Consider the following 9,464-nt stretch of genomic DNA (forward strand, 5'->3'; position numbering starts at 1 on the left):
TCCACATTTCCTTCATTCTTTGTATTGACCATTTCATTACTTTTCAGGATATGTGAATCGTTTCAATAAACTATTTACTATCCTCTTTTCCTGAAAATAAGAACTCTCCAGATAACAAGCCCTATAGGGCTTTTGAGCACATCCGTTAAAATAAGCCCTCCCTCAAAAATAAGCCCTCCCCAAAAATATTGCAACACAGCAGAAGCCATGAGGTGACCATTCTCGCCGCCTCCTACACCTCAAAAATCATAAGACCTTCCTAAAAATAAGCCCAAGCGCTTATTTGGGGGGTCAAAAGAAATAAGACCTTGTTTTATTTGGGGGGAAACACAGTAGGATGACTAACCTTGAACTGATGATGATATTTTTCAGTAAAGAATAAAATGAAAGGGACTGTCAACGTGTTTCCAAGTATGTCGAAATCATAACCATTTAAGGTTTTCAATTTGCAAGAAATGCTATTTTTAAATATGCTTGTGACCAATTTTACTGGAACATTTTCCAAAATATTATTTGTTGCTGTATACATATTCTTGGAATTTGCTCACTAACCTTTTGAAGTAACCTATAACTTATTTTCCAGTGGGCATAAATATGCTGATAATGTTTGACATGCAATGGTCAACCCTGGTTAAAATTATTATCTATTAACAGTGGGTCTGCTATTCTGTGGAAACTTGTAATGTTTAAATTATTTGGGGAGGGGGGTGTATAAAGAAAATAAATCAGGCTGAAGCTCCATATGGTGTCTGAAACATTTGGGGAGAGTTCACAAGGACAAAATGAATTGCAATGTTTAATTATTTTTCTATAAAATAAACAAAACATCAAAACTAAACTCAAAACGAAAGCAAACAATAAAACGAAAGCATACAAAAACAAAAGAGAAATATAGTTGAGATTTTATAAACATCTACAATATACCATGTTAATCTCAGGTAGAAAAAATCAGGAGGGATCTGGTTTCAGGTAAATTTTAGGACACTAAAGCCATTTTTAATAAAATCTGTTAATTAGAAAAAGAGCTATCAGATCTATATGTATTTATGTATCAGTGGTGGGATTCAAATTTTTTTTTTGCTACTGGTTCTGTGGGTGTGGCTTGGTGGGCATGGTATGGCTTGGTGGCTGTGGCAGGGGAAGGATACTGTAAAATCTCCACTCTCTCCCCACTCCAGGGGAAGGATACTGCAAAATCCACATTCCCTCCCAATCAGCTGGGACTCAGGAGGCAGAGAATAGATGGGGGCGGGGCCAGTCAGAGGTGGTATTTAGTGGTTTTCTGAACTACTCAGAATTTCCGCTACCGGTTTTCTAGAACTGGTCAGAACCTGCTGAATACCACCTCTGGTATGTATGTATGTATGTATGTATGTATGTATGTATGTATGTATGTATGTACGTATGTACCTATGTACATATACAAATCTACAATCAAATCAAAACTTTCATTACAGCCTTTAAACCAGGAAAAAAATACATAAAAATACATAAGACAATAAACCTGTAATTACTAAAACTAAAAAGTAAACATGAAATAAAAATTTGAAAAATAAAGAAATAAAAAATAACAGAGAACAGTGGCAATCACCAAAATCTGTACTACTTTTGAGACGTAGGTAGGTCAGATGGTGACACAAAATCATCAGCTTTGCAAATAACCATATGTAGAAATACAAATTACAGACCAAACTTTCCCCTCTCCTTTGCCAAATCAGATATCAAGAGTGCCCTTTTTCTTCCCTCTTCCTCTTTCTCCTTCTCATGTCCTTTGCACTCAGTTCTTATCAGAAAATATAAAGTAATTAAAGGGAAAGGTTAGAGCTAGAAACCAGAAGCATGAAAGTACTTTTCCCACTCAGGTGTGAAAGCTGACCAGGTGACTTTGGGCCAGTCATTCTCTCTCAGCTCAACTCACCTCAGAGAGTTGTGGGGAAAAGAGGAAAAAGAAGGAATATTAAGGTATGTCTGTCACCTTCAGTTATTTATAAAAATAAAGGTAGGGTAAAAATAAGCAAAAAAATGAATCTTTTTATCTTCCTGCAACTTAACTCAGCTTAACTTCACCTCACCTCACTTCACTTAACCTTTAACTTTAAATAATTTTAACTTTAATTCTAACTTTAACTTCCAGCTCTAGTCTGATTGATCGATTATTTACTGTATGTCCCAAAGGTGTTTTTTCAAGAGGCAACTGAACTTTCTAGTTTTTCTTTGAGGACGTTTTCATTTCTCATCCAAGAAGCTTCTTCAGCTTTGACTGGATGATGGGGAATGGGAGGATTTATACTCCTTGCAGACAGCTGGTCATCAGCATTCTTTTAGCAAGTCATTAAGACCACATGGAGGTTTATCTATGTCATCAAGGTCACCTGAGTGGTGCAAATGGGTGTGGAGCCTTCTTAGAACTGTACAACACGATCCTTTGAACAGTTCGAAGAAGGCTCCATACCTATTTGCATCACTCAGGTGACCCTGATGACACAGATAAACCTCCAGGTGGCCTTAACAACTCATGGCGTCATGGAATCCTTGTGCTCTCCCTTTCCTGAGCTGGCCTATCTCAAAGGGTTAAAAATAATTTCACTCTAGAGTCATAGAATCATTGGGCTAGAAGGGACCTTGGAGGCCTTCTAGTCCAACCTCCTGCAAGAGGTTTATATCATCTCAAAGTTTGTCCAGTTTATTCTTGAAAACCTCCAGCAATGGAGAACCCATAATTCCATGAAGCAAGCTGTTCCGTTGATTAATTGTTCTCATTGTCAGAAAATGTCTCCTTGGGTAAAGCACAAGACGTACAGAAATGTAAAGAGTTACTGGAGAAAAGGGAATAGTAAACACCAACCCAATACAGAAACTAGGCAACTAGATCAAGAGAATTCTCAATGACCTCATCAAAAAATGTTAAATCACAAAAGAAAACCATGTGTGAAAAGCAGTGGACCTGTTCTTCCATGTAGCTCTCAAAATAGGGTTTCTTTTTTCTTTCTTTTTCTATTATGTTGTTATTTCAACACAGTGAATATTATTAAAGTTCTATTACTTGGATACCATAGAGCAGTGAAAATAGAAAGAAGAGAAATATATATTCTATCAATAGTAATTACAATTTAAGATAGCAATATTACAAGCATTAAATCCATTTGGCTTTTTCATTCAAAGTTGAGCAAATAATAACGACGACAACAAAAAGAATGGTGTGACTTAAAGGTTTTATTCTTAAGTTACAGCAATTATTTTATATCGAAATCTCTTTTGTGTTTGTGTGTTAATGAAAGGAAACAATAGAAGAATGGCACACATTTAATAAGAAATAAAATACTAAGAAAAGAGAAAAGGAATTAAAAAACCCGATTAGGTTTATGACCTCTCCCTTATAGTAGATACACTAATTTGCAACATTTGTACACATTCAGCCTCCTGAGAAGCTGAACAATAAGCGATTATATTTACATGCTGTGTGATAAGCATGAAAGATTTTCAAGCAGAGGCTTTTTTTTTTTTTTTGCATTCATTGAAACTTGGCAAATTTCTTTCACCTCTATTTCTAACTAAGTGAACGATTTTATCCTGTTTTCCTTATTGGTCTACTCATGATTTGTTGTTAGTGGCAAGGTCGTGTCCGACCTGTCAGGACCCCATGGATAACATTCCTCCAGGCCTTCCTGTCCTCAACCATTCCCCGGAATCCATTTAAGCTTACACTGACTGCTTCAGTGACTCCATCCAGTCACCTGGTTCTCTGCTGTACCCTTCTTTTTTTTGCCCTCAGCCTTTCCCAGCATCATAAGGCTCTTCTCCAGGGAGTCGTTCCTTCTCATTAGGTGGCCAAAGTATTTGAGTTCCATTTTCAGGATCTGGCCTTCTAAAGAACGGTCAGGGTTGATGTCCTCTAGGACTGACTGTTTTGATCGCCTTGCAGTCCAAAGGACTCGCAGGAGTCTTTTCCAGCACCATCGTTCAAAGGCCTCAATTCTTTCGCGTTCAGCCTTGCTTATGGTCCAACTTTCACAGCCATACATTTCAACATGGAAAACGTTATTCTTGACTATACGCATTTTTTTTGGCAGGGTGATGTCTCTGCTTTTTAGTATTCTGTCTATAGTTAACATATTCATGATAGCTTTCTATTAGCTACCTATCACTTTGAAATAGCTATTAAACCCTTGCAAGTTGAGTCTGCCTTTTATATCTTCTGTTTGCTCTTAAGGTGCACTTTGTTCTGTTACTGACGTATATATATATTGGCAAAGCAGTAAAACATTTTATAGGGTTATAAAGGTTATCTATTGCTTCAGCCATAACCAGAATGCTGATTTTGCTTAAATACTATTTATCTGATACTTCACTTTAGTAGCTGCATAACTCCCCGTGGAGATTCGTACCCTCTCCACCCTCCAGGCCTTCTGTATAGCCCTTAAAAGCTGGCTGTTCCGACAGGCCTGGGGCTAAAGACTCGTTGCCCCACTCGAATGGTATGACTGTTGTGCTTTTAACGATGTATGGGTTTTTATGTTTTTTGTTACTTGTTTGTATTTCCCCTCCCTTGAGTTGTGAGCCGCCCTGAGTCCCCTCAGGGAAAAGGGCGGCATACAAATAAATTAAAATGAAATGAAATGAATGAAATATATTTCTTTGCAATCCTCAGGTTGTTTTATTTTATTAACATTGCAAAACAGTGCCCATATCTAGCAGACTAGTGGGAAATGCATATAAAATTTACTCTGTGTCCATCATCCCAGCATTTCTGTATGATCCTCTGGCAAAAAATATGCTATCCAATCTATTGCGGAAATTAAATTCAATCACCTTCCCTGATGTCTATTACCAGCTAAATGAAGGGTTTTTAAAACAGAAAACAATTAGAACAAACCACACGGATGGTGTGTCTATTATAAGTTAGATGGTGGGTCTCTTATACGTTATTCTAGTGTAGCCTTTAACTTCTCTGACCATTGTGTCTCCTGGCTGTGGCTGATGAGAATTAGAGTCCAGCACTTTTGGGAAGACCAAATGTTCTCTACCCCTATTTGAAATTTTGACTGCTGTCATAGGAGGCTTAGAAAAGGAGAAACAAATTAAGGAACCTGTCAAGAAATTTGTTTCTATCCAAAACAGAAAACTCACAAAAAAGCATCTGACTCCATCAAGATAAAATTAACTCCACAGCCTCCTTGGGGCTAAAATATATTATGGTGGTATAATAGAATTCTATCAGAATCTTTGAAAGCCAAAAATGCATGTTTGGTTAAAAGTTTACAAGAGTTCCATGGGTCTATTCTGGTTCTCATTCCTGAGTTTAATTTTGACTGCAAGCCTAGATTATTTAACTAAAGTAACTAATAGGCAGGAAAACTGCATGTATTTTCCTGACATATGCTACCTGATCATATCCATTCCAGCTGTCAGACCACCCCAAAACAAAATATCCCATCTGTTCAGTATCCTTTAATGTATAACTGAGAAGGCTTTGACGTGAACTTAAAGCCCAGGGGCAGAGTGGTGTCCTCATTTGTGTTTCTTCTAGAAACTAGCTATGAAGAATTCCAGTCTTTGCCTGTTTTGCCCTTAATATTTATTGGGAAATAAATATTTGACTACTAGAAAGCTCTTGGCATTTCTCCAGTAAGTGCTAACAATCTTACTACTTTGGAATAAAAGAAGAGGTAGAAGAGAAGAGAAAGAGAAAGAGAAAGAGAAAGGAGAGGAAAGGAAAGGAAGGGAAGGGAAGAAGCAAAGTTTTTGCTTGTGAATCCTTACAAAGGCTTTTTTGTTAAAAATAATAGCGTCAAATAAAATAAAAGCTACAAATGTTTGTCCTTTGTTTTTCTAAGCTGCTTCCAAAAAGTTTCTCATGATTTTCCCAATTGGGCGCCCCTTCAGATCATAGGGGCTTCAGGCTCTGGATGTCAAGTTATCTGTAAATATTTAGTTTAACCAAAGAAAAATAATGGTCAAGAATGGGCAACATGCTGGGATATATTGCTGAGTCAATCAAGAGCAACAAGAGAAGAAGAACTTTCTGGGTAATAAGCCTACCCTTCCTCACCAATTTGTTCCGTTGCTGCCACTGATGGATAGTAGTCAGTGAGAGTATACATATATTATACAGTGATTATTATACATTAAATATCACCCCAAAAGGTGAGGGGCTGCCTACATGACATTCCCTTCCTCATAGGATGTCATCACAGCAATTCTCTAGACCAGTGGTGGGTTTCTACCAGTTTGGACCAGTTTGGCTAAACTGGTAGTAATTTGGCAGCCTGGGTCACTGGAACAGGCAGCGACCTAGGCCTGCAGCGCCCCCGAACCGGATCTCTGGGTGGCACTACATGCGCTGCCATCTTTTTTTTTCAGTTCTGCACATGCACAGAACAATTTTAATAGGACTCCGCATGCGTGTACAACATGTATCAAATGTGCGTGTGAAGTGCATATGCATGGCGGGCACACAAGCGAACTAGCAATAGTGACTGCCGGAACCTACCCCTGTTCTAGACTTGAGGCAGAAAAGAAAGAGAGAAAATGATTGGTCCATGGTATCTAGTGAGAATTGTGGCTGAGTGAATATTAGAATATTGGAGTTTTTGTACCCCAATTCCAACATCAAAATACCCACATCTATATGAATCATTTTGACTGCAGTATTTATCAATCTCTTCCCTGCCTTCTTCCCAGAGGTGGGTTCTTATGGGTTTGGCCCGGTTTGGCTGAACAGGTAGTGGTATGCAGGCCTGGGTTGCAGAACCGGCAGCAACCTAGGCTGGACATGCCTCCGAATTAGTTCCTCAGTCGCCATTGTCACCTCTGCCATCTTGTTTTTGAGTTTTGCGCATGCACAGACCAATCTCAATTGAACTGTGCATGCATGCGCAGTGCACATCCAGCGCACACACAACTGAACCAGCAGTAACACCAACCAGAACCCACCCCTGCTCCTTTCATTGAAAGTCTTCCTCTCCATGTAGTAGCCCAGGCAGAATGAGCAGGAATGAAATATAACACAATTAATTGCAACTGATTAATTGCCTGTTTGCAGGGACGTGGTGGCTCAGTGGTTAAGACGCTGAGCTTGTCAATCAGAAGGTCGGCAGTTCAGCAGTTCTAATCCCTAGTGCCACGGTACGGAGTGAGCTCCTGATACTTGTCCAAGCTTCTGCCAACCTAGCAATTCAAAATCACGTAAAAATGCAAATAGAAAAATAGGAACCACCTTTGGTGGGAAGGTAACAGCGCTCCATTCACCTTCAACCTTTAGTCATGCTGGCCACATGACCACGGAGATGTCTTCGGACAGTGCTGGCTCTTCAGCTTAGAAACGGCGATGATCACTGCCTCCTAGAGCCGGAAACAACTAGCATGCATGTGCAGAGTAACCTTTACCTTTTTATTTGTCTGTTTTCTAGGGTGGCCAAGACTGGGTTGTAAAGATCCAGCTGAGACATACTGCAAATTCTAACTACTTGATGCCTCATCTGATAGCTTCATGTTTCCCTGTGCATGAACTAGAGAAGAAAAATCCTTCTCTTCGGCAGAGAATGAGTGAGGTGCAAAGTAACAAGCTGCTTGAATCTTTTGTCATGGTTTTGCTTTGGTTCATGGTTTTACTTGTAGAGAGAGTTCCCAGGCAGCTGAAAGTCTTCAACAGGGTGTGAGCTGGTAGGCAAAACACTACACAATTTTTTTTCCTTCTCCTTTCTTTCCTCTTATCAGCTTTAATGAAACCAATTGCTTTGAAAGTCCATTTTCCTTCCTCATACAGAAGACATCGTCTAGCAAGAGCATTCAATAAGCGCCATTTGAAAAGATTAACAAGCTTTTCTCTAAAGTTTTTAGAAAACATACCTTCTGGAAAGTATTGACAGAGCTGACACCATCTATAGGATCTGATCTACTCAGAATCCTTAGTTGATTGTGGTGCTATATAAATTTGATAAATAAAGAAACAAGCAAACAAGTAAACTTTATTTTAGATATTAGTGCTGAAAGTGATCAGAAAGAAAACAAAAATATCCTGGGCTGGGTTCAAAACAGGATGATCTACAAGAGAATACAGAGTTGTGATAAAGATAAAGGAACACCATCCACTCAGGCTGGTAGGACAAAGCTTTCAGCCCTTTTTATAAGTTAATAATGATGCAGTTTTTTGTTTTTCCCCACAGGCTCATATTGCTATTAGGATGCCTTGAGAATTCTTGCATAGCATTGCGGAGAAAAGCATCTACAAATAAACTACCCAAGGACAAAGATAATTGTTTTGGTACAAGCCTTAAGTTATATTGTTGACTTATAGATGGGCATAAGACAGAACAGGTAAAATATTTCAGTTATCTTGAAGTGCTGGTCCATTCTTCTAGGAATTTGAAATGGCAAAGGGAACACACAGTGTTGATAGATCACAGGAACTCAACAGCTTTCCTGGAATTTCTCCACCCAGAAGAGGATGGTCTGGTACAGGTAGTCTTTGACCTGTATCACAATTAGGACCACAATTGAGCCCAAAATGTATGCTGCAAAGTGAGATATTTGTTAAGTGAGTTTTGCCCCATTTTATGACCTTTCTTGTTAAATGAGTCACTGCAGTTAAGTTAGTAACACAGTTGTTAAGTGATCTGGCTTCCCTATTGATTTTAGTTGTAGTAGTAGTAGTAGTTTATTCAATTTGTATGCCGCCCTATTCCCGAGAGACTCAGGGCGGCTAACAACCAAGGAGGGAAGGGGATACAAATTTTGCTTGTCAGAAGGTCTCAAAAGGCGATCACTTGGCCTGTATATATCTGAATTTACAACCTAAATGCTGGAGATGTGATTGTCTCGATGCTACATACTATCATATATGGTGGACTTGTAAAAAGGTAAAAGCATTTTGGATAAAAATATGGTGGATTATGCAAAATGTTCTTTAAAAAAGGATAAAGTTTACCCCTCAGTTATTCTTGTTAGGTATAATTACTGATTGTACAGTTATAGAGGCTAACTTGATTTTGCATTTAATAACCACAGCAAGACTGTTGGTGGCACAATACTGGAAGAAGGAAGATCTGCCTACTATTCAAGAATGGACATTAAAAGTAACAAACCTAGCAGAGATGGCTAAAATATCAGCATATCTCAAGGACCATTCAAATGAGAGATATAAACTGGAGTGGAGAAGATGGATTGACTATACTCAAAATAAATATGGGACTAAGAAATTCCAGATAGTTTATAACTGAAGAAACAAAGAATGATATAAATGGTTTAGAGTTAGCCTAGCAAAGAGGAGTTAAAGCTCAAATGAAAGATGATACTAACTTTTTAAAAGTTTATTTTAGAATATCTTTGTTAAAGATTTATACCCTGTACTGGTTCTGGGAAGTTGTGTGTGTGGGGGGGGGGGTTAGGTGAGGAGGGGAGGGGGAGGGAGGTAAATATTTGTAAAAGTTTTTTTTTTCAAAAATTTTCAATTAAAAAAAAAAGGC

General features: G+C 38.5%; 1 long non-coding RNA gene across 2 annotated transcripts; it reads left to right on the top strand.

Moving 5' to 3' along the window:
- Positions 1-1,829: 1,829 nt before the first annotated feature.
- LOC116511595 lies at positions 1,830-9,044 on the top strand. 2 transcript variants are annotated; one of them, XR_004255753.1, is made up of 4 exons: positions 1,830-1,962; positions 7,410-7,662; positions 8,166-8,316; positions 9,007-9,044. It is a non-coding gene; the product is annotated as an uncharacterized LOC116511595 (long non-coding RNA). The 2 variants fall into 2 exon arrangements; XR_004255752.1 differs by lacking the exon at positions 9,007-9,044 and having other exon boundaries at positions 8,166-8,498.
- Positions 9,045-9,464: the final 420 nt, after the last annotated feature.

The sequence above is a fragment of the Thamnophis elegans genome, chromosome 7 (assembly GCF_009769535.1).
Source record: "Thamnophis elegans isolate rThaEle1 chromosome 7, rThaEle1.pri, whole genome shotgun sequence".
Lineage (NCBI taxonomy): Eukaryota > Metazoa > Chordata > Lepidosauria > Squamata > Colubridae > Thamnophis > Thamnophis elegans.